This window comes from Anomaloglossus baeobatrachus, chromosome 4, assembly GCF_048569485.1.
Source record: "Anomaloglossus baeobatrachus isolate aAnoBae1 chromosome 4, aAnoBae1.hap1, whole genome shotgun sequence".
In the NCBI taxonomy this organism is placed as follows: Eukaryota; Metazoa; Chordata; class Amphibia; order Anura; family Aromobatidae; genus Anomaloglossus; species Anomaloglossus baeobatrachus.
The window spans coordinates 647,730,322-647,752,821 of NC_134356.1; the positions used below are offsets into that span (position 1 = coordinate 647,730,322).

The 22,500-nt window shown below is 38.8% G+C and overlaps 18 non-coding genes across 18 annotated transcripts; 11 read left to right on the top strand and 7 right to left on the bottom strand.

The window, feature by feature from the left end:
• Positions 1 to 827: 827 nt before the first annotated feature.
• On the bottom strand, positions 828 to 900 carry TRNAM-CAU (transfer RNA methionine (anticodon CAU)). Its single transcript has one exon. It is a non-coding gene; the product is annotated as a tRNA-Met (tRNA).
• Positions 901 to 1,638: 738 nt separating this feature from the next.
• Positions 1,639 to 1,710, top strand: TRNAE-UUC (transfer RNA glutamic acid (anticodon UUC)). The gene has a single exon. It is a non-coding gene; the product is annotated as a tRNA-Glu (tRNA).
• Positions 1,711 to 2,739: 1,029 nt separating this feature from the next.
• TRNAE-UUC (transfer RNA glutamic acid (anticodon UUC)) lies at positions 2,740 to 2,811 on the top strand. Its single transcript has one exon. It is a non-coding gene; the product is annotated as a tRNA-Glu (tRNA).
• Positions 2,812 to 3,834: 1,023 nt separating this feature from the next.
• TRNAE-UUC (transfer RNA glutamic acid (anticodon UUC)) lies at positions 3,835 to 3,906 on the top strand. Its single transcript has one exon. It is a non-coding gene; the product is annotated as a tRNA-Glu (tRNA).
• An 861-nt stretch (positions 3,907 to 4,767) lies between these two features.
• Positions 4,768 to 4,840, bottom strand: TRNAM-CAU (transfer RNA methionine (anticodon CAU)). Its single transcript has one exon. It is a non-coding gene; the product is annotated as a tRNA-Met (tRNA).
• Positions 4,841 to 5,578: 738 nt separating this feature from the next.
• On the top strand, positions 5,579 to 5,650 carry TRNAE-UUC (transfer RNA glutamic acid (anticodon UUC)). The gene has a single exon. It is a non-coding gene; the product is annotated as a tRNA-Glu (tRNA).
• A 1,965-nt stretch (positions 5,651 to 7,615) lies between these two features.
• Positions 7,616 to 7,688, bottom strand: TRNAM-CAU (transfer RNA methionine (anticodon CAU)). The gene has a single exon. It is a non-coding gene; the product is annotated as a tRNA-Met (tRNA).
• A 1,024-nt stretch (positions 7,689 to 8,712) lies between these two features.
• On the bottom strand, positions 8,713 to 8,785 carry TRNAV-CAC (transfer RNA valine (anticodon CAC)). The gene has a single exon. It is a non-coding gene; the product is annotated as a tRNA-Val (tRNA).
• A 91-nt stretch (positions 8,786 to 8,876) lies between these two features.
• On the top strand, positions 8,877 to 8,948 carry TRNAE-UUC (transfer RNA glutamic acid (anticodon UUC)). Its single transcript has one exon. It is a non-coding gene; the product is annotated as a tRNA-Glu (tRNA).
• Positions 8,949 to 9,978: 1,030 nt separating this feature from the next.
• On the top strand, positions 9,979 to 10,050 carry TRNAE-UUC (transfer RNA glutamic acid (anticodon UUC)). Its single transcript has one exon. It is a non-coding gene; the product is annotated as a tRNA-Glu (tRNA).
• An 866-nt stretch (positions 10,051 to 10,916) lies between these two features.
• TRNAM-CAU (transfer RNA methionine (anticodon CAU)) lies at positions 10,917 to 10,989 on the bottom strand. The gene has a single exon. It is a non-coding gene; the product is annotated as a tRNA-Met (tRNA).
• A 91-nt stretch (positions 10,990 to 11,080) lies between these two features.
• Positions 11,081 to 11,152, top strand: TRNAE-UUC (transfer RNA glutamic acid (anticodon UUC)). The gene has a single exon. It is a non-coding gene; the product is annotated as a tRNA-Glu (tRNA).
• Positions 11,153 to 12,017: 865 nt separating this feature from the next.
• Positions 12,018 to 12,090, bottom strand: TRNAM-CAU (transfer RNA methionine (anticodon CAU)). Its single transcript has one exon. It is a non-coding gene; the product is annotated as a tRNA-Met (tRNA).
• Positions 12,091 to 12,178: 88 nt separating this feature from the next.
• TRNAE-UUC (transfer RNA glutamic acid (anticodon UUC)) lies at positions 12,179 to 12,250 on the top strand. The gene has a single exon. It is a non-coding gene; the product is annotated as a tRNA-Glu (tRNA).
• A 2,140-nt stretch (positions 12,251 to 14,390) lies between these two features.
• Positions 14,391 to 14,462, top strand: TRNAE-UUC (transfer RNA glutamic acid (anticodon UUC)). The gene has a single exon. It is a non-coding gene; the product is annotated as a tRNA-Glu (tRNA).
• A 3,251-nt stretch (positions 14,463 to 17,713) lies between these two features.
• TRNAE-UUC (transfer RNA glutamic acid (anticodon UUC)) lies at positions 17,714 to 17,785 on the top strand. Its single transcript has one exon. It is a non-coding gene; the product is annotated as a tRNA-Glu (tRNA).
• An 858-nt stretch (positions 17,786 to 18,643) lies between these two features.
• TRNAM-CAU (transfer RNA methionine (anticodon CAU)) lies at positions 18,644 to 18,716 on the bottom strand. Its single transcript has one exon. It is a non-coding gene; the product is annotated as a tRNA-Met (tRNA).
• A 91-nt stretch (positions 18,717 to 18,807) lies between these two features.
• On the top strand, positions 18,808 to 18,879 carry TRNAE-UUC (transfer RNA glutamic acid (anticodon UUC)). Its single transcript has one exon. It is a non-coding gene; the product is annotated as a tRNA-Glu (tRNA).
• Positions 18,880 to 22,500: the final 3,621 nt, after the last annotated feature.

The window sequence follows — 22,500 nt, forward strand, 5'->3', positions numbered from 1 at the left end:
GACACTGTTGTTTGCATAAAAAAGCATTCAGGTAAAATTTGCACTTTGCAGCCAAATTTGCAAAACGTTAGGGTCTTGGCACTTCATTTCTAACTCTAGCATAACACATTTATAGGTTTCATAGCTCAAACTATTCTCAACTATTTTTTTTTACTTCAAAATGTCGAGGAACTCAACAACTCGTATGGCCTGTCCTTTGGCCTCCAATTTCCATTCTAATCTGTAGAATTTAACAACTGAATGGCAAAGTTCTCAAGCTCCCTAGTCAAAGAAAAGAGTGAACTGTACCCTATCTGAGGGAAAACCTCATAACCATCAGAATAAGCCACTAGCTCCTAACTACTGTTCAAATGAGTCAAGTTTAAACTGTTGAAAGGAAAAAAAAATTTAATCAAAGCAACACTTTTTTTTTTTTTTTTTTTTTTTTAACGCCTCTCATTTTTTTTGTGACCCTTTGGGTTATCCCATTTGACCAAGCAACCAGTATTCTTAGTTTACTGGTTCGATTCCTGCTATGGGATTGCCACTTTTTCTGTAATAATTCACGCATTGAAAGGTCGACACAAGCCATGCATACAGTCAGTCTAGCTTGGATTTGCTCTTTGCAGCAAAAAATGCTGACCACAATAGATTTTGGACATTCATTCCATTCTTTTGCTCAATACTCCATTTGAATTCATATGACAAATCATTTTTACTTTTGACTTTTAACTATTTGGTTTCAAAGGATCCAAAACCCCCTTCCTTTATATCTGACGTTTTTTGGTACTGAGTAGATACAGTTCTGGCTGTCTAGTCAAGATGGAGACAAAATATCTAAAGCATAGTGCCCCGTGTGAGGATCGAACTCACGACCTTCAGATTATGAGACTGACGCGCTACCTACTGCGCTAACGAGGCAAGCTTCTAGCAAGGATGTGCCAAACTTACTTACTCAAAGCAATTAAGTTCTTCTTTTTTCACATTGAGAACGTCTTGAGAGAACAACTCTTCCCATATGGTCTAGCGGTTAGGATTCCTGGTTTTCACCCAGGCAGCCCGGGTTCGACTCCCGGTATGGGAATGCTGCTTTTTCTGTACTCTCATTTTTTCTGTGACCCTTTGGGTTATCCCATTTGAGCAAGCAACCAGTATTCTTAGTTTACTGGTTCGATTCCTGCTATGGGATTGCCACTTTTTCTGTAATAATTCACGCATTGAAAGGTCGACACAAGCCATGCATACAGTCAGTCTAGCTTGGATTTGCTCTTTGCAGCAAAAAATGCTGACCACAATAGATTTTGGACATTCATTCCATTCTTTTGCTCAATACTCCATTTGAATTCATATCACAAATCATTTTTACTTTTGACTTTTAACTATTTGGTTTCAAAGGATCCAAAACCCCCTTCCTTTATATCTGACGTTTTTTGGTACTGAGTAGTTACAGTTCTGGCTGTCTAGTCAAGATGGAGACAAAATATCTAAAGCATAGTGCCCCGTGTGAGGATCGAACTCACGACCTTCAGAATATGAGACTGACGCGCTACCTACTGCGCTAACGAGGCAAGCTTCTAGCAAGGATGTGCCAAACTTACTTACTCAAAGCAATTAAGTTCTTCTTTTTTCACATTGAGAACGTCTTGAGAGAACAACTCTTCCCATATGGTCTAGCGGTTAGGATTCCTGGTTTTCACCCAGGCGGCCCGGGTTCGACTCCCGGTATGGGAATGCTGCTTTTTCTGTACTATCTCTGAAATTCAAAGGCAGACACTGTTGTTTGCATAAAAAAGCATTCAGGTAAAATTTGCACTTTGCAGCCAAATTTGCAAAACGTTAGGGTCTTGGCACTTCATTTCTAACTCTAGCATAACACATTTATAGGTTTCATAGCTCAAACTATTCTCAACTATTTTTTTTTACTTCAAAATGTCGAGGAACTCAACAACTCGTATGGCCTGTCCTTTGGCCTCCAATTTCCATTCTAATCTGTAGAATTTAACAACTGAATGGCAAAGTTCTCAAGCTCCCTAGTCAAAGAAAAGAGTGAACTGTACCCTATCTGAGGGAAAACCTCATAACCATCAGAATAAGCCACTAGCTCCTAACTACTGTTCAAATGAGTCAAGTTTAAACTGTTGAAAGGAAAAAAAAATTTAATCAAAGCAACACTTTTTTTTTTTTTTTTTTTTTTTTAACGCCTCTCATTTTTTCTGTGACCCTTTGGGTTATCCCATTTGAGCAAGCAACCAGTATTCTTAGTTTACTGGTTCGATTCCTGCTATGGGATTGCCACTTTTTCTGTAATAATTCACGCATTGAAAGGTCGACACAAGCCATGCATACAGTCAGTCTAGCTTGGATTTGCTCTTTGCAGCAAAAAATGCTGACCACAATAGATTTTGGACATTCATTCCATTCTTTTGCTCAATACTCCATTTGAATTCATATCACAAATCATTTTTACTTTTGACTTTTAACTATTTGGTTTCAAAGGATCCAAAACCCCCTTCCTTTATATCTGACGTTTTTTGGTACTGAGTAGTTACAGTTCTGGCTGTCTAGTCAAGATGGAGACAAAATATCTAAAGCATAGTGCCCCGTGTGAGGATCGAACTCACGACCTTCAGAATATGAGACTGACGCGCTACCTACTGCGCTAACGAGGCAAGCTTCTAGCAAGGATGTGCCAAACTTACTTACTCAAAGCAATTAAGTTCTTCTTTTTTCACATTGAGAACGTCTTGAGAGAACAACTCTTCCCATATGGTCTAGCGGTTAGGATTCCTGGTTTTCACCCAGGCGGCCCGGGTTCGACTCCCGGTATGGGAATGCTGCTTTTTCTGTACTATCTCTGAAATTCAAAGGCAGACACTGTTGTTTGCATAAAAAAGCATTCAGGTAAAATTTGCACTTTGCAGCCAAATTTGCAAAACGTTAGGGTCTTGGCACTTCATTTCTAACTCTAGCATAACACATTTATAGGTTTCATAGCTCAAACTATTCTCAACTATTTTTTTTTACTTCAAAATGTCGAGGAACTCAACAACTCGTATGGCCTGTCCTTTGGCCTCCAATTTCCATTCTAATCTGTAGAATTTAACAACTGAATGGCAAAGTTCTCAAGCTCCCTAGTCAAAGAAAAGAGTGAACTGTACCCTATCTGAGGGAAAACCTCATAACCATCAGAATAAGCCACTAGCTCCTAACTACTGTTCAAATGAGTCAAGTTTAAACTGTTGAAAGGAAAAAAAAATTTAATCAAAGCAACACTTTTTTTTTTTTTTTTTTAACGCCTCTCATTTTTTCTGTGACCCTTTGGGTTATCCCATTTGAGCAAGCAACCAGTATTCTTAGTTTACTGGTTCGATTCCTGCTATGGGATTGCCACTTTTTCTGTAATAATTCACGCATTGAAAGGTCGACACAAGCCATGCATACAGTCAGTCTAGCTTGGATTTGCTCCTTGCAGCAAAAAATGCTGACCACAATAGATTTTGGACATTCATTCCATTCTTTTGCTCAATACTCCATTTGAATTCATATCACAAATCATTTTTACTTTTGACTTTTAACTATTTGGTTTCAAAGGATCCAAAACCCCCTTCCTTTATATCTGACGTTTTTTGGTACTGAGTAGTTACAGTTCTGGCTGTCTAGTCAAGATGGAGACAAAATATCTAAAGCATAGTGCCCCGTGTGAGGATCAAACTCACGACCTTCAGAATATGAGACTGACGCGCTACCTACTGCGCTAACGAGGCAAGCTTCTAGCAAGGATGTGCCAAACTTACTTACTCAAAGCAATTAAGTTCTTCTTTTTTCACATTGAGAACGTCTTGAGAGAACAACTCTTCCCATATGGTCTAGCGGTTAGGATTCCTGGTTTTCACCCAGGCGGCCCGGGTTCGACTCCCGGTATGGGAATGCTGCTTTTTCTGTACTATCTCTGAAATTCAAAGGCAGACACTGTTGTTTGCATAAAAAAGCATTCAGGTAAAATTTGCACTTTGCAGCCAAATTTGCAAAACGTTAGGGTCTTGGCACTTCATTTCTAACTCTAGCATAACACATTTATAGGTTTCATAGCTCAAACTATTCTCAACTATTTTTTTTTACTTCAAAATGTCGAGGAACTCAACAACTCGTATGGCCTGTCCTTTGGCCTCCAATTTCCATTCTAATCTGTAGAATTTAACAACTGAATGGCAAAGTTCTCAAGCTCCCTAGTCAAAGAAAAGAGTGAACTGTACCCTATCTGAGGGAAAACCTCATAACCATCAGAATAAGCCACTAGCTCCTAACTACTGTTCAAATGAGTCAAGTTTAAACTGTTGAAAGGAAAAAAAAATTTAATCAAAGCAACACTTTTTTTTTTTTTTTTTTTTAACGCCTCTCATTTTTTTTGTGACCCTTTGGGTTATCCCATTTGACCAAGCAACCAGTATTCTTAGTTTACTGGTTCGATTCCTGCTATGGGATTGCCACTTTTTCTGTAATAATTCACGCATTGAAAGGTCGACACAAGCCATGCATACAGTCAGTCTAGCTTGGATTTGCTCTTTGCAGCAAAAAATGCTGACCACAATAGATTTTGGACATTCATTCCATTCTTTTGCTCAATACTCCATTTGAATTCATATGACAAATCATTTTTACTTTTGACTTTTAACTATTTGGTTTCAAAGGATCCAAAACCCCCTTCCTTTATATCTGACGTTTTTTGGTACTGAGTAGATACAGTTCTGGCTGTCTAGTCAAGATGGAGAAAAAATATCTAAAGCATAGTGCCCCGTGTGAGGATCGAACTCACGACCTTCAGATTATGAGACTGACGCGCTACCTACTGCGCTAACGAGGCAAGCTTCTAGCAAGGATGTGCCAAACTTACTTACTCAAAGCAATTAAGTTCTTCTTTTTTCACATTGAGAACGTCTTGAGAGAACAACTCTTCCCATATGGTCTAGCGGTTAGGATTCCTGGTTTTCACCCAGGCAGCCTGGGTTCGACTCCCGGTATGGGAATGCTGCTTTTTCTGTACTCTCATTTTTTCTGTGACCCTTTGGGTTATCCCATTTGAGCAAGCAACCAGTATTCTTAGTTTACTGGTTCGATTCCTGCTATGGGATTGCCACTTTTTCTGTAATAATTCACGCATTGAAAGGTCGACACAAGCCATGCATACAGTCAGTCTAGCTTGGATTTGCTCTTTGCAGCAAAAAATGCTGACCACAATAGATTTTGGACATTCATTCCATTCTTTTGCTCAATACTCCATTTGAATTCATATCACAAATCATTTTTACTTTTGACTTTTAACTATTTGGTTTCAAAGGATCCAAAACCCCCTTCCTTTATATCTGACGTTTTTTGGTACTGAGTAGTTACAGTTCTGGCTGTCTAGTCAAGATGGAGACAAAATATCTAAAGCATAGTGCCCCGTGTGAGGATCGAACTCACGACCTTCAGAATATGAGACTGACGCGCTACCTACTGCGCTAACGAGGCAAGCTTCTAGCAAGGATGTGCCAAACTTACTTACTCAAAGCAATTAAGTTCTTCTTTTTTCACATTGAGAACGTCTTGAGAGAACAACTCTTCCCATATGGTCTAGCGGTTAGGATTCCTGGTTTTCACCCAGGCGGCCCGGGTTCGACTCCCGGTATGGGAATGCTGCTTTTTCTGTACTATCTCTGAAATTCAAAGGCAGACACTGTTGTTTGCATAAAAAAGCATTCAGGTAAAATTTGCACTTTGCAGCCAAATTTGCAAAACGTTAGGGTCTTGGCACTTCATTTCTAACTCTAGCATAACACATTTATAGGTTTCATAGCTCAAACTATTCTCAACTATTTTTTTTTACTTCAAAATGTCGAGGAACTCAACAACTCGTATGGCCTGTCCTTTGGCCTCCAATTTCCATTCTAATCTGTAGAATTTAACAACTGAATGGCAAAGTTCTCAAGCTCCCTAGTCAAAGAAAAGAGTGAACTGTACCCTATCTGAGGGAAAACCTCATAACCATCAGAATAAGCCACTAGCTCCTAACTACTGTTCAAATGAGTCAAGTTTAAACTGTTGAAAGGAAAAAAAAATTTAATCAAAGCAACACTTTTTTTTTTTTTTTTTTTTTTTAACGCCTCTCATTTTTTCTGTGACCCTTTGGGTTATCCCATTTGAGCAAGCAACCAGTATTCTTAGTTTACTGGTTCGATTCCTGCTATGGGATTGCCACTTTTTCTGTAATAATTCACGCATTGAAAGGTCGACACAAGCCATGCATACAGTCAGTCTAGCTTGGATTTGCTCTTTGCAGCAAAAAATGCTGACCACAATAGATTTTGGACATTCATTCCATTCTTTTGCTCAATACTCCATTTGAATTCATATCACAAATCATTTTTACTTTTGACTTTTAACTATTTGGTTTCAAAGGATCCAAAACCCCCTTCCTTTATATCTGACGTTTTTTGGTACTGAGTAGTTACAGTTCTGGCTGTCTAGTCAAGATGGAGACAAAATATCTAAAGCATAGTGCCCCGTGTGAGGATCGAACTCACGACCTTCAGAATATGAGACTGACGCGCTACCTACTGCGCTAACGAGGCAAGCTTCTAGCAAGGATGTGCCAAACTTACTTACTCAAAGCAATTAAGTTCTTCTTTTTTCACATTGAGAACGTCTTGAGAGAACAACTCTTCCCATATGGTCTAGCGGTTAGGATTCCTGGTTTTCACCCAGGCGGCCCGGGTTTGACTCCCGGTATGGGAATGCTGCTTTTTCTGTACTATCTCTGAAATTCAAAGGCAGACACTGTTGTTTGCATAAAAAAGCATTCAGGTAAAATTTGCACTTTGCAGCCAAATTTGCAAAACGTTAGGGTCTTGGCACTTCATTTCTAACTCTAGCATAACACATTTATAGGTTTCATAGCTCAAACTATTCTCAACTATTTTTTTTTACTTCAAAATGTCGAGGAACTCAACAACTCGTATGGCCTGTCCTTTGGCCTCCAATTTCCATTCTAATCTGTAGAATTTAACAACTGAATGGCAAAGTTCTCAAGCTCCCTAGTCAAAGAAAAGAGTGAACTGTACCCTATCTGAGGGAAAACCTCATAACCATCAGAATAAGCCACTAGCTCCTAACTACTGTTCAAATGAGTCAAGTTTAAACTGTTGAAAGGAAAAAAAAATTTAATCAAAGCAACACTTTTTTTTTTTTTTTTTTTTTTTTAACGCCTCTCATTTTTTCTGTGACCCTTTGGGTTATCCCATTTGAGCAAGCAACCAGTATTCTTAGTTTACTGGTTCGATTCCTGCTATGGGATTGCCACTTTTTCTGTAATAATTCACGCATTGAAAGGTCGACACAAGCCATGCATACAGTCAGTCTAGCTTGGATTTGCTCTTTGCAGCAAAAAATGCTGACCACAATAGATTTTGGACATTCATTCCATTCTTTTGCTCAATACTCCATTTGAATTCATATGACAAATCATTTTTACTTTTGACTTTTAACTATTTGGTTTCAAAGGATCCAAAACCCCCTTCCTTTATATCTGACGTTTTTTGGTACTGAGTAGATACAGTTCTGGCTGTCTAGTCAAGATGGAGACAAAATATCTAAAGCATAGTGCCCCGTGTGAGGATCGAACTCACGACCTTCAGATTATGAGACTGACGCGCTACCTACTGCGCTAACGAGGCAAGCTTCTAGCAAGGATGTGCCAAACTTACTTACTCAAAGCAATTAAGTTCTTCTTTTTTCACATTGAGAACGTCTTGAGAGAACCACTCTTCCCATATGGTCTAGCGGTTAGGATTCCTGGTTTTCACCCAGGCAGCCCGGGTTCGACTCCCGGTATGGGAATGCTGCTTTTTCTGTACTATCTCTGAAATTCAAAGGCAGACACTGTTGTTTGCATGAAAAAGCATTCAGGTAAAATTTGCACTTTGCAGCCAAAATTGCAAAACGTTAGGGTCTTGGCACTTCATTTCTAACTCTAGCACAACACATTTATAGGTTTCATAACTCAAACTATTCTCAACTATTTTTTTTTACTTCAAAATGTCGAGGAACTCAACAACTCGTATGGCCTGTCCGTTGGTCTCCAATTTCCATTCTAATCTGTAGAATTTAACAACTGAATGGCAAAGTTCTCAAGCTCCCTAGTCAAAGAAAAGAGTGAACTGTACCCTATCTGAGGGAAAACCTCATAACCATCAGAATAAGCCACTAGCTCCTAACTACTGTTCAAATGAGTCAAGTTTAAACTGTTGAAAGGAAAAAAAAATTTAATCAAAGCAACACTTTTTTTTTTTTTTTTTTTTAACGCCTCTCATTTTTTTTGTGACCCTTTGGGTTATCCCATTTGACCAAGCAACCAGTATTCTTAGTTTACAGGATCGATTCCTGCTATGGGATTGCCACTTTTTCTGTAATAATTCACGCATTGAAAGGTCGACACAAGCCATGCATACAGTCAGTCTAGCTTGGATTTGCTCTTTGCAGCAAAAAATGCTGACCACAATAGATTTTGGACATTCATTCCATTCTTTTGCTCAATACTCCATTTGAATTCATATCACAAATCATTTTTACTTTTGACTTTTAACTATTTGGTTTCAAAGGATCCAAAACCCCCTTCCTTTATATCTGACGTTTTTTGGTACTGAGTAGATACAGTTCTGGCTGTCTAGTCAAGATGGAGACAAAATATCTAAAGCATAGTGCCCCGTGTGAGGATCGAACTCACGACCTTCAGATTGTGAGACTGACGCGCTACCTACTGCGCTAACGAGGCAAGCTTCTAGCAAGGATGTGCCAAACTTACTTACTCAAAGCAATTAAGTTCTTCTTTTTTCACATTGAGAACGTCTTGAGAGAACAACTCTTCCCATATGGTCTAGCGGTTAGGATTCCTGGTTTTCACCCAGGCGGCCCGGGTTCGACTCCCGGTATGGGAATGCTGCTTTTTCTGTACTATCTCTGAAATTCAAAGGCAGACACTGTTGTTTGCATAAAAAAGCATTCAGGTAAAATCTGCACTTTGCAGCCAAATTTGCAAAACGTTAGGGTCTTGGCACTTCATTTCTAACTCTAGCACAACACATTTATAGGTTTCATAGCTCAAACTATTCTCAACTAATTTTTTTTACTTCAAAATGTCGAGGAACTCAACAACTCGTATGGCCTGTCCTTTGGCCTCCAATTTCCATTCTAATCTGTAGAATTTAACAACTGAATGGCAAAGTTCTCAAGCTCCCTAGTCAAAGAAAAGAGTGAACTGTACCCTATCTGAGGGAAAACCTCATAACCATCAGAATAAGCCACTAGCTCCTAACTACTGTTCAAATGAGTCAAGTTTAAACTGTTGAAAGGAAAAAAAAATTTAATCAAAGCAACACTCTTTTTTTTTTTTTTTTTTTTTTTAACGCCTCTCATTTTTTTTGTGACCCTTTGGGTTATCCCATTTGACCAAGCAACCAGTATTCTTAGTTTACTGGTTCGATTCCTGCTATGGGATTGCCACTTTTTCTGTAATAATTCACGCATTGAAAGGTCGACACAAGCCATGCATACAGTCAGTCTAGCTTGGATTTGCTCTTTGCAGCAAAAAATGCTGACCACAATAGATTTTGGACATTCATTCCATTCTTTTGCTCAATACTCCATTTGAATTCATATCACAAATCATTTTTACTTTTGACTTTTAACTATTTGGTTTCAAAGGATCCAAAACCCTCTTCCTTTATATCTGACGTTTTTTGGTACTGAGTAGTTACAGTTCTGGCTGTCTAGTCAAGATGGAGACAAAATATCTAAAGCATAGTGCCCCGTGTGAGGATCGAACTCACGACCTTCAGAATATGAGACTGATGCGCTACCTACTGCGCTAACGAGGCAAGCTTCTAGCAAGGCTGTGCCAAACTTACTTACTCAAAGCAATTAAGTTCTTCTTTTTTCACATTGAGAACGTCTTGAGAGAACAACTCTTCCCATATGGTCTAGCGGTTAGGATTCCTGGTTTTCACCCAGGCGGCCCGGGTTCGACTCCCGGTATGGGAATGCTGCTTTTTCTGTACTATCTCTGAAATTCAAAGGCAGACACTGTTGTTTGCATAAAAAAGCATTCAGGTAAAATTTGCACTTTGCAGCCAAATTTGCAAAACGTTAGGGTCTTGGCACTTCATTTCTAACTCTAGCATAACACATTTATAGGTTTCATAGCTCAAACTATTCTCAACTATTTTTTTTTACTTCAAAATGTCGAGGAACTCAACAACTCGTATGGCCTGTCCTTTGGCCTCCAATTTCCATTCTAATCTGTAGAATTTAACAACTGAATGGCAAAGTTCTCAAGCTCCCTAGTCAAAGAAAAGAGTGAACTGTACCCTATCTGAGGGAAAACCTCATAACCATCAGAATAAGCCACTAGCTCCTAACTACTGTTCAAATGAGTCAAGTTTAAACTGTTGAAAGGAAAAAAAAATTTAATCAAAGCAACACTCTTTTTTTTTTTTTTTTTTTTTTTAACGCCTCTCATTTTTTCTGTGACCCTTTGGGTTATCCCATTTGACCAAGCAACCAGTATTCTTAGTTTACTGGTTCGATTCCTGCTATGGGATTGCCACTTTTTCTGTAATAATTCACGCATTGAAAGGTCGACACAAGCTATGCATACAGTCAGTCTAGCTTGGATTTGCTCTTTGCAGCAAAAAAGGCTGACCACAATAGATTTTGGACATTCATTCCATTCTTTTGCTCAATACTCCATTTGAATTCATATCACAAATCATTTTTACTTTTGACTTTTAACTATTTGGTTTCAAAGGATCCAAAACCCCCTTCCTTTATATCTGACGTTTTTTGTTACTGAGTAGATACAGTTCTGGCTGTCTAGTCAAGATGGAGACAAAATATCTAAAGCATAGTGCCCCGTGTGAGGATCGAACTCACGACCTTCAGATTATGAGACTGACGCGCTACCTACTGCGCTAACGAGGCAAGCTTCTAGCAAGGATGTGCCAAACTTACTTACTCAAAGCAATTAAGTTCTTCTTTTTTCGCATTGAGAACGTCTTGAGAGAACAACTCTTCCCATATGGTCTAGCGGTTAGGATTCCTGGTTTTCACCCAGGCGGCCCGGGTTCGACTCCCGGTATGGGAATGCTGCTTTTTCTGTACTATCTCTGAAATTCAAAGGCAGACACTGTTGTTTGCATAAAAAAGCATTCAGGTAAAATTTGCACTTTGCAGCCAAATTTGCAAAACGTTAGGGTCTTGGCACTTCATTTCTAACTCTAGCACAACACATTTATAGGTTTCATAGCTCAAACTATTCTCAACTATTTTTTTTTACTTCAAAATGTCGAGGAACTCAACAACTCGTATGGCCTGTCCTTTGGCCTCCAATTTCCATTCTAATCTGTAGAATTTAACAACTGAATGGCAAAGTTCTCAAGCTCCCTAGTCAAAGAAAAGAGTGAACTGTACCCTATCTGAGGGAAAACCTCATAACCATCAGAATAAGCCACTATCTCCTAACTACTGTTCAAATGAGTCAAGTTTAAACTGTTGAAAGGAAAAAAAAATTTAATCAAAGCAACACTCTTTTTTTTTTTTTTTTTTTTTTTACGCCTCTCATTTTTTCTGTGACCATTTGGGTTATCCCATTTGACCAAGCAACCAGTATTCTTAGTTTACTGGTTCGATTCCTGCTATGGGATTGCCACTTTTTCTGTAATAATTCACGCATTGAAAGGTCGACACAAGCTATGCATACAGTCAGTCTAGCTTGGATTTGCTCTTTGCAGCAAAAAATGCTGACCACAATAGATTTTGGACATTCATTCCATTCTTTTGCTCAATACTCCATTTGAATTCATATCACAAATCATTTTTACTTTTGACTTTTAACTATTTGGTTTCAAAGGATCCAAAACCCCCTTCCTTTATATCTGACGTTTTTTGGTACTGAGTGGATACAGTTCTGGCTGTCTAGTCAAGATGGAGACAAAATATCTAAAGCATAGTGCCCCGTGTGAGGATCGAACTCACGACCTTCAGATTATGAGACTGACGCGCTACCTACTGCGCTAACGAGGCAAGCTTCTAGCAAGGATGTGCCAAACTTACTTACTCAAAGCAATTAAGTTCTTTTTTCACATTGAGAACGTCTTGAGAGAACAACTCTTCCCATATGGTCTAGCGGTTAGGATTCCTGGTTTTCACCCAGGCGGCCCGGGTTCGACTCCCGGTATGGGAATGCTGCTTTTTCTGTACTATCTCTGACATTCAAAGGCAGACACTGTTGTTTGCATAAAAAAGCATTCAGGTAAAATTTGCACTTTGCAGCCAAAATTGCAAAACGTTAGGGTCTTGGCACTTGATTTCTAACTCTAGCACAACACATTTATAGGTTTCATAGCTCAAACTATTCTCAACTATCCTTTTTTACTTCAAAATGTCGAGGAACTCAACAACTCGTATGGCCTGTCTTTTGGCCTCCAATTTCCATTCTAATCTGTAGAATTTAACAACTGAATGGCAAAGTTCTCAAGCTCCCTAGTCAAAGAAAAGGAGTGAACTGTACCCTATCTGAGGGAAAACCTCATAACCATCAGAATAAGCCACTAGCTCTTAACTACTGTTCAAATGAGTCAAGTTTAAACTGTTGAAAGGAAAAAAAAATTTAATCAAAGCAACACTCTTTTTTTTTTTTTTTTTTTTTTTTTTTTTACGCCTCTAATTTTTTCTGTGACCCTTTGGGTTATCCCATTTGACCAAGCAACCAGTATTCTTAGTTTACTGGTTCGATTCCTGCTATGGGATTGCCACTTTTTCTGTAATAATTCACGCATTGAAAGGTCGACACAAGCCATGCATACAGTCAGTCTAGCTTGGATTTGCTCTTTGCAGCAAAAAATGCTGACCACCATAGATTTTGGACATTCATTCCATTCTTTTGCTCAATACTCCATTTGAATTCATATCACAAATCATTTTTACTTTTGACTTTTAACTATTTGGTTTCAAAGGATCCAAAACCCCCTTCCTTTATATCTGACGTTTTTTGGTACTGAGTCGATACAGTTCTGGCTGTCTAGTCAAGATGGAGACAAAATATCTAAAGCATAGTGCCCCGTGTGAGGATCGAACTCACGACCTTCAGATTATGAGACTAACGCGCTACCTACTGCGCTAACGAGGCAAGCTTCTAGCAAGGATGTGCCAAACTTACTTACTCAAAGCAATTAAGTTCTTCTTTTTTCACATTGAGAACGTCTTGAGAGAACAACTCTTCCCATATGGTCTAGCGGTTAGGATTCCTGGTTTTCACCTAGGCGGCCCGGGTTCGACTCCCGGTATGGGAATGCTGCTTTTTCTGTACTGTCTCTGAAATTCAAAGGCAGACACTGTTGTTTGCATAAAAAAGCATTCAGGTAAAATTTGCACTTTGCAGCCAAATTTGCAAAACGTTAGGGTCTTGGCACTTCATTTCTAACTCTAGCACAACACATTTATAGGTTTCATAGCTCAAACTATTCTCAACTATTTTTTTTTACTTCAAAATGTCGAGGAACTCAACAACTCGTATGGCCTGTCCTTTGGCCTCCAATTTCCATTCTAATCTGTAGAATTTAACAACTGAATGGCAAAGTTCTCAAGCTCCCTAGTCAAAGAAAAGAGTGAACTGTACCCTATCTGAGGGAAAACCTCATAACCATCAGAATAAGCCACTATCTCCTAACTACTGTTCAAATGAGTCAAGTTTAAACTGTTGAAAGGAAAAAAAAATTTAATCAAAGCAACACTCTTTTTTTTTTTTTTTTTTTTTTTTTTACGCCTCTCATTTTTTCTGTGACCCTTTGGGTTATCCCATTTGACCAAGCAACCAGTATTCTTAGTTTACTGGTTCGATTCCTGCTATGGGATTGCCACTTTTTCTGTAATAATTCACGCATTGAAAGGTCGACACAAGCCATGCATACAGTCAGTCTAGCTTGGATTTGCTCTTTGCAGCAAAAAATGCTGACCACAATAGATTTTGGACATTCATTCCATTCTTTTGCTCAATACTCCATTTGAATTCATATCACAAATCATTTTTACTTTTGACTTTTAACTATTTGGTTTCAAAGGATCCAAAACCCCCTTCCTTTATATCTGACGTTTTTTGGTACTGAGTGGATACAGTTCTGGCTGTCTAGTCAAGATGGAGACAAAATATCTAAAGCATAGTGCCCCGTGTGAGGATCGAACTCACGACCTTCAGATTATGAGACTGAGGCGCTACCTACTGCGCTAACGAGGCAAGCTTCTAGCAAGGATGTGCCAAACTTACTTACTCAAAGCAATTAAGTTCTTCTTTTTTCACATTGAGAACGTCTTGAGAGAACAACTCTTCCCATATGGTCTAGCGGTTAGGATTCCTGGTTTTCACCCAGGCGGCCCGGGTTCGACTCCCGGTATGGGAATGCTGCTTTTTCTGTACTATCTCTGACATTCAAAGGCAGACACTGTTGTTTGCATAAAAAAGCATTCAGGTAAAATTTGCACTTTGCAGCCAAAATTGCAAAACGTTAGGGTCTTGGCACTTCATTTCTAACTCTAGCACAACACATTTATAGGTTTCATAGCTCAAACTATTCTCAACTATCTTTTTTTACTTCAAAATGTCGAGGAACTCAACAACTCGTATGGCCTGTCCTTTGGCCTCCAATTTCCATTCTAATCTGTAGAATTTAACAACTGAATGGCAAAGTTCTCAAGCTCCCTAGTCAAAGAAAAGGAGTGAACTGTACCCTATCTGAGGGAAAACCTCATAACCATCAGAATAAGCCACTAGCTCCTAACTACTGTTCAAATGAGTCAAGTTTAAACTGTTGAAAGGAAAAAAAAATTTAATCAAAGCAACACTCTTTTTTTTTTTTTTTTTTTTTTTTTTTTTTTTTTTTTTTTTTTTTTTTTTTACGCCTCTAATTTTTTCTGTGACCCTTTGGGTTATCCCATTTGACCAAGCAACCAGTATTCTTAGTTTACTGGTTCGATTCCTGCTATGGGATTGCCACTTTTTCTGTAATAATTCACGCATTGAAAGGTCGACACAAGCCATGCATACAGTCAGTCTAGCTTGGATTTGCTCTTTGCAGCAAAAAATGCTGACCACAATAGATTTTGGACATTCATTCCATTCTTTTGCTCAATACTCCATTTGAATTCATATCACAAATCATTTTTACTTTTGACTTTTAACTATTTGGTTTCAAAGGATCCAAAACCCCCTTCCTTTATATCTGACGTTTTTTGGTACTGAGTGGATACAGTTCTGGCTGTCTAGTCAAGATGGAGACAAAATATCTAAAGCATAGTGCCCCGTGTGAGGATCGAACTCACGACCTTCAGATTATGAGACTGAGGCGCTACCTACTGCGCTAACAAGGCAAGCTTCTAGCAAGGATGTGCCAAACTTACTTACTCAAAGCAATTAAGTTCTTCTTTTTTCACATTGAGAACGTCTTGAGAGAACAACTCTTCCCATATGGTCTAGCGGTTAGGATTCCTGGTTTTCACCTAGGCGGCCCATGTTCGACTCCCGGTATGGGAATGCTGCTTTTTCTGTACTATCTCTGAAATTCAAAGGCAGACACTGTTGTTTGCATAAAAAAGCATTCAGGTAAAATTTGCACTTTGCAGCCAAATTTGCAAAACGTTAGGGTCTTGGCACTTCATTTCTAACTCTAGCACAACACATTTATAGGTTTCATAGCTCAAACTATTCTCAACTATTTTTTTTTACTTCAAAATGTCGAGGAACTCAACAACTCGTATGGCCTGTCCTTTGGCCTCCAATTTCCATTCTAATCTGTAGAATTTAACAACTGAATGGCAAAGTTCTCAAGCTCCCTAGTCAAAGAAAAGAGTGAACTGTACCCTATCTGAGGGAAAACCTCATAACCATCAGAATAAGCCACTATCTCCTAACTACTGTTCAAATGAGTCAAGTTTAAACTGTTGAAAGGAAAAAAAAATTTAATCAAAGCAACACTTTTTTTTTTTTTTTTTTTTTTTTTTAACGCCTCTCATTTTTTCTGTGACCCTTTGGGTTATCCCATTTGACCAAGCAACCAGTATTCTTAGTTTACTGGTTCGATTCCTGCTATGGGATTGCCACTTTTTCTGTAATAATTCACGCATTGAAAGGTCGACACAAGCCATGCATACAGTCAGTCTAGCTTGGATTTGCTCTTTGCAGCAAAAAATGCTGACCACAATAGATTTTGGACATTCATTCCATTCTTTTGCTCAATACTCCATTTGAATTCATATCACAAATCATTTTTACTTTTGACTTTTAACTATTTGGTTTCAAAGGATCCAAAACCCCCTTCCTTTATATCTGACGTTTTTTGGTACTGAGTGGATACAGTTCTGGCTGTATAGTCAAGATGGAGACAAAATATCTAAAGTATAGTGCCCCGTGTGAGGATCGAACACACGACCATCAGATTATGAGACTGACGCGCTACCTACTGCGCTAACGAGGCAAGCTTCTAGCAAGGATGTGCCAAACTTACTTACTCAAAGCAATTAAGTTCTTCTTTTTTCACATTGAGAACGTCTTGAGAGAACAACTCTTCCCATATGGTCTAGCGGTTAGGATTCCTGGTTTTCACCCAGGCTGCCCGGGTTCGACTCCCGGTATGGGAATGCTGCTTTTTCTGTACTATCTCTGACATTCAAAGGCAGACACTGTTGTTTGCATAAAAAAGCATTCAGGTAAAATTTGCACTTTGCAGCCAAAATTGCAAAACGTTAGGGTCTTGGCACTTCTTTTCTAACTCTAGCACAACACATTTATAGGTTTCATAGCTCAAACTATTCTCAACTATCCTTTTTTACTTCAAAATGTCGAGGAACTCAACAACTCGTATGGCCTGTCCTTTGGCCTCCAATTTCCATTCTAATCTGTAGAATTTAACAACTGAATGGCAAAGTTCTCAAGCTCCCTAGTCAAAGAAAAGGAGTGAACTGTACCCTATCTGAGGGAAAACCTCATAACCATCAGAATAAGCCACTAGCTCCTAACTACTGTTCAAATGAGTCAAGTTTAAACTGTTGAAAGGAAAAAAAAATTTAATCAAAGCAACACTCTTTTTTTTTTTACGCCTCTCATTTTTTCTGTGACCCTTTGGGTTATCCCATTTGACCAAGCAACCAGTATTCTTAGTTTACTGGTTCGATTCCTGCTATGGGATTGCCACTTTTTCTGTAATAATTCACGCATTGAAAGGTCGACACAAGCCATGCATACAGTCAGTCTAGCTTGGATTTGCTCTTTGCAGCAAAAAATGCTGACCACAATAGATTTTGGACATTCATTCCATTCTTTTGCTCAATACTCCATTTGAATTCATATCACAAATCATTTTTACTTTTGACTTTTAACTATTTGGTTTCAAAGGATCCAAAACCCCCTTCCTTTATATCTGACGTTTTTTGGTACTGAGTGGATACAGTTCTGGCTGTCTAGTCAAGATGGAGACAAACTATCTAAAGCATAGTGCCCCGTGTGAGGATCGAACTCACGACCTTCAGATTATGAGACTGACGCGCTACCTACTGCACTAACGAGGCAAGCTTCTAGCAAGGATGTGCCAAACTTACTTACTCAAAGCAATTAAGTTCTTCTTTTTTCACATTGAGAACGTCTTGAGAGAACAACTCTTCCCATATGGTCTAGCGGTTAGGATTCCTGGTTTTCACCCAGGCGGCCCGGGTTCGACTCCCGGTATGGGAATGCTGCTTTTTCTGTACTATCTCTGAAATTCAAAGGCAGACACTGTTGTTTGCATAAAAAAGCATTCAGGTAAAATTTGCACTTTGCAGCCAAATTTGCAAAACGTTAGGGTCTTGGCACTTCATTTCTAACTCTAGCACAACACATTTATAGGTTTCATAGCTCAAACTATTCTCAACTATTTTTTTTTACTTCAAAATGTCGAGGAACTCAACAACTCGTATGGCCTGTCCTTTGGCCTCCAATTTCCATTCTAATCTGTAGAATTTAACAACTGAATGGCAAAGTTCTCAAGCTCCCTAGTCAAAGAAAAGAGTGAACTGTACCCTATCTGAGGGAAAACCTCATAACCATCAGAATAAGCCACTATCTCCTAACTACTGTTCAAATGAGTCAAGTTTAAACTGTTGAAAGGAAAAAAAAATTTAATCAAAGCAACACTCTTTTTTTTTTTTTTTTTACGCCTCTCATTTTTTCTGTGACCCTTTGGGTTATCCCATTTGACCAAGCAACCAGTATTCTTAGTTTACTGGTTCGATTCCTGCTATGGGATTGCCACTTTTTCTGTAATAATTCACGCATTGAAAGGTCGACACAAGCCATGCATACAGTCAGTCTAGCTTGGATTTGCTATTTGCAGCAAAAAATGCTGACCACAATAGATTTTGGACATTCATTCCATTCTTTTGCTCAATACTCCGTTTGAATTCATATCACAAATCATTTTTACTTTTGACTTTTAACTATTTGGTTTCAAAGGATCCAAAACCCCTTCCTTTATATCTGACGTTTTTTGGTACTGAGTGGATACAGTTCTGGCTGTATAGTCAAGATGGAGACAAAATATCTAAAGCATAGTGCCCCGTGTGAGGATCGAACTCACGACCTTCAGATTATGAGACTGACGCGCTACCTACTGCGCTAACGAGGCAAGCTTCTAGCAAGGATGTGCCAAACTTACTTACTCAAAGCAATTAAGTTCTTCTTTTTTCACATTGAGAACGTCTTGAGAGAACAACTCTTCCCATATGGTCTAGCGGTTAGGATTCCTGGTTTTCACCCAGGCGGCCCGGGTTCGACTCCCGGTATGGGAATGCTGCTTTTTCTGTACTATCTCTGACATTCAAAGGCAGACACTGTTGTTTGCATAAAAAAGCATTCAGGTAAAATTTGCACTTTGCAGCCAAAATTGCAAAACGTTAGGGTCTTGGCACTTCTTTTCTAACTCTAGCACAACACATTTATAGGTTTCATAGCTCAAACTATTCTCAACTATCCTTTTTTACTTCAAAATGTCGAGGAACTCAACAACTCGTATGGCCTGTCCTTTGGCCTCCAATTTCCATTCTAATCTGTAGAATTTAACAACTGAATGGCAAAGTTCTCAAGCTCCCTAGTCAAAGAAAAGGAGTGAACTGTACCCTATCTGAGGGAAAACCTCATAACCATCAGAATAAGCCACTAGCTCCTAACTACTGTTCAAATGAGTCAAGTTTAAACTGTTGAAAGGAAAAAAAAATTTAATCAAAGCAACACTCTTTTTTTTTTTTTTTTTCTTAACGCCTCTAATTTTTTCTGTGACCCTTTGGGTTATCCCATTTGACCAAGCAACCAGTATTCTTAGTTTACTGGTTCGATTCCTGCTATGGGATTGCCACTTTTTCTGTAATAATTCACGCATTGAAAGGTCGACACAAGCCATGCATACAGTCAGTCTAGCTTGGATTTGCTCTTTGCAGCAAAAAATGCTGACCACAATAGATTTTGGACATTCATTCCATTCTTTTGCTCAATACTCCATTTGAATTCATATCACAAATCATTTTTACTTTTGACTTTTAACTATTTGGTTTCAAAGGATCCAAAACCCCCTTCCTTTATATCTGACGTTTTTTGGTACTGAGTGGATACAGTTCTGGCTGTCTAGTCAAGATGGAGACAAAATATCTAAAGCATAGTGCCCCGTGTGAGGATCGAACTCACGACCTTCAGATTATGAGACTGAGGCGCTACCTACTGCGCTAACAAGGCAAGCTTCTAGCAAGGATGTGCCAAACTTACTTACTCAAAGCAATTAAGTTCTTCTTTTTTCACATTGAGAACGTCTTGAGAGAACAACTCTTCCCATATGGTCTAGCGGTTAGGATTCCTGGTTTTCACCTAGGCGGCCCGGGTTCGACTCCCGGTATGGGAATGCTGCTTTTTCTGTACTATCTCTGAAATTCAAAGGCAGACACTGTTGTTTGCATAAAAAAGCATTCAGGTAAAATTTGCACTTTGCAGCCAAATTTGCAAAACGTTAGGGTCTTGGCACTTCATTTCTAACTCTAGCACAACACATTTATAGGTTTCATAGCTCAAACTATTCTCAACTATTTTTTTTTACTTCAAAATGTCGAGGAACTCAACAACTCGTATGGCCTGTCCTTTGGCCTCCAATTTCCATTCTAATCTGTAGAATTTAACAACTGAATGGCAAAGTTCTCAAGCTCCCTAGTCAAAGAAAAGAGTGAACTGTACCCTATCTGAGGGAAAACCTCATAACCATCAGAATAAGCCACTATCTCCTAACTACTGTTCAAATGAGTCAAGTTTAAACTGTTGAAAGGAAAAAAAAATTTAATCAAAGCAACACTCTTTTTTTTTTTTTTTTTTTTTTTTTTTTTAACGCCTCTCATTTTTTCTGTGACCCTTTGGGTTATCCCATTTGACCAAGCAACCAGTATTCTTAGTTTACTGGTTCGATTCCTGCTATGGGATTGCCACTTTTTCTGTAATAATTCACGCATTGAAAGGTCGACACAAGCCATGCATACAGTCAGTCTAGCTTGGATTTGCTCTTTGCAGCAAAAAATGCTGACCACAATAGATTTTGGACATTCATTCCATTCTTTTGCTCAATACTCCATTTGAATTCATATCACAAATCATTTTTACTTTTGACTTTTAACTATTTGGTTTCAAAGGATCCAAAACCCCCTTCCTTTATATCTGACGTTTTTTGGTACTGAGTGGATACAGTTCTGGCTGTATAGTCAAGATGGAGACAAAATATCTAAAGTATAGTGCCCCGTGTGAGGATCGAACACACGACCATCAGATTATGAGACTGACGCGCTACCTACTGCGCTAACGAGGCAAGCTTCTAGCAAGGATGTGCCAAACTTACTTACTCAAAGCAATTAAGTTCTTCTTTTTTCACATTGAGAACGTCTTGAGAGAACAACTCTTCCCATATGGTCTAGCGGTTAGGATTCCTGGTTTTCACCCAGGCTGCCCGGGTTCGACTCCTGGTATGGGAATGCTGCTTTTTCTGTACTATCTCTGACATTCAAAGGCAGACACTGTTGTTTGCATAAAAAAGCATTCAGGTAAAATTTGCACTTTGCAGCCAAAATTGCAAAACGTTAGGGTCTTGGCACTTCATTTCTAACTCTAGCACAACACATTTATAGGTTTCATAGCTCAAACTATTCTCAACTATCTTTTTTTACTTCAAAATGTCGAGGAACTCAACAACTCGTATGGCCTGTCCTTTGGCCTCCAATTTCCATTCTAATCTGTAGAATTTAACAACTGAATGGCAAAGTTCTCAAGCTCCCTAGTCAAAGAAAAGGAGTGAACTGTACCCTATCTGAGGGAAAACCTCATAACCATCAGAATAAGCCACTAGCTCCTAACTACTGTTCAAATGAGTCAAGTTTAAACTGTTGAAAGGAAAAAAAAATTTAATCAAAGCAACACTCTTTTTTTTTTTTTTTTTACGCCTCTAATTTTTTCTGTGACCCTTTGGGTTATCCCATTTGACCAAGCAACCAGTATTCTTAGTTTACTGGTTCGATTCCTGCTATGGGATTGCCACTTTTTCTGTAATAATTCACGCATTGAAAGGTCGACACAAGCCATGCATACAGTCAGTCTAGCTTGGATTTGCTCTTTGCAGCAAAAAATGCTGACCAAAATAGATTTTGGACATTCATTCCATTCTTTTGCTCAATACTCCATTTGAATTCATATCACAAATCATTTTTACTTTTGACTTTTAACTATTTGGTTTCAAAGGATCCAAAACCCCCTTCCTTTATATCTGACGTTTTTTGGTACTGAGTGGATACAGTTCTGGCTGTCTAGTCAAGATGGAGACAAAATATCTAAAGCATAGTGCCCCGTGTGAGGATCAAACTCAGGACCTTCAGATTATGAGACTGACGCGCTACCTACTGCGCTAACGAGGCAAGCTTCTAGCAAGGATGTGCCAAACTTACTTACTCAAAGCAATTAAGTTCTTCTTTTTTCACATTGAGAACGTCTTGAGAGAACAACTCTTCCCATATGGTCTAGCGGTTAGGATTCCTGGTTTTCACCTAGGCGGCCCGGGTTCGACTCCCGGTATGGGAATGCTGCTTTTTCTGTACTATCTCTGAAATTCAAAGGCAGACACTGTTGTTTGCATAAAAAAGCATTCAGGTAAAATTTGCACTTTGCAGCCAAATTTGCAAAACGTTAGGGTCTTGGCACTTCATTTCTAACTCTAGCACAACACATTTATAGGTTTCATAGCTCAAACTATTCTCAACTATTTTTTTTTACTTCAAAATGTCGAGGAACTCAACAACTCGTATGGCCTGTCCTTTGGCCTCCAATTTCCATTCTAATCTGTAGAATTTAACAACTGAATGGCAAAGTTCTCAAGCTCCCTAGTCAAAGAAAAGAGT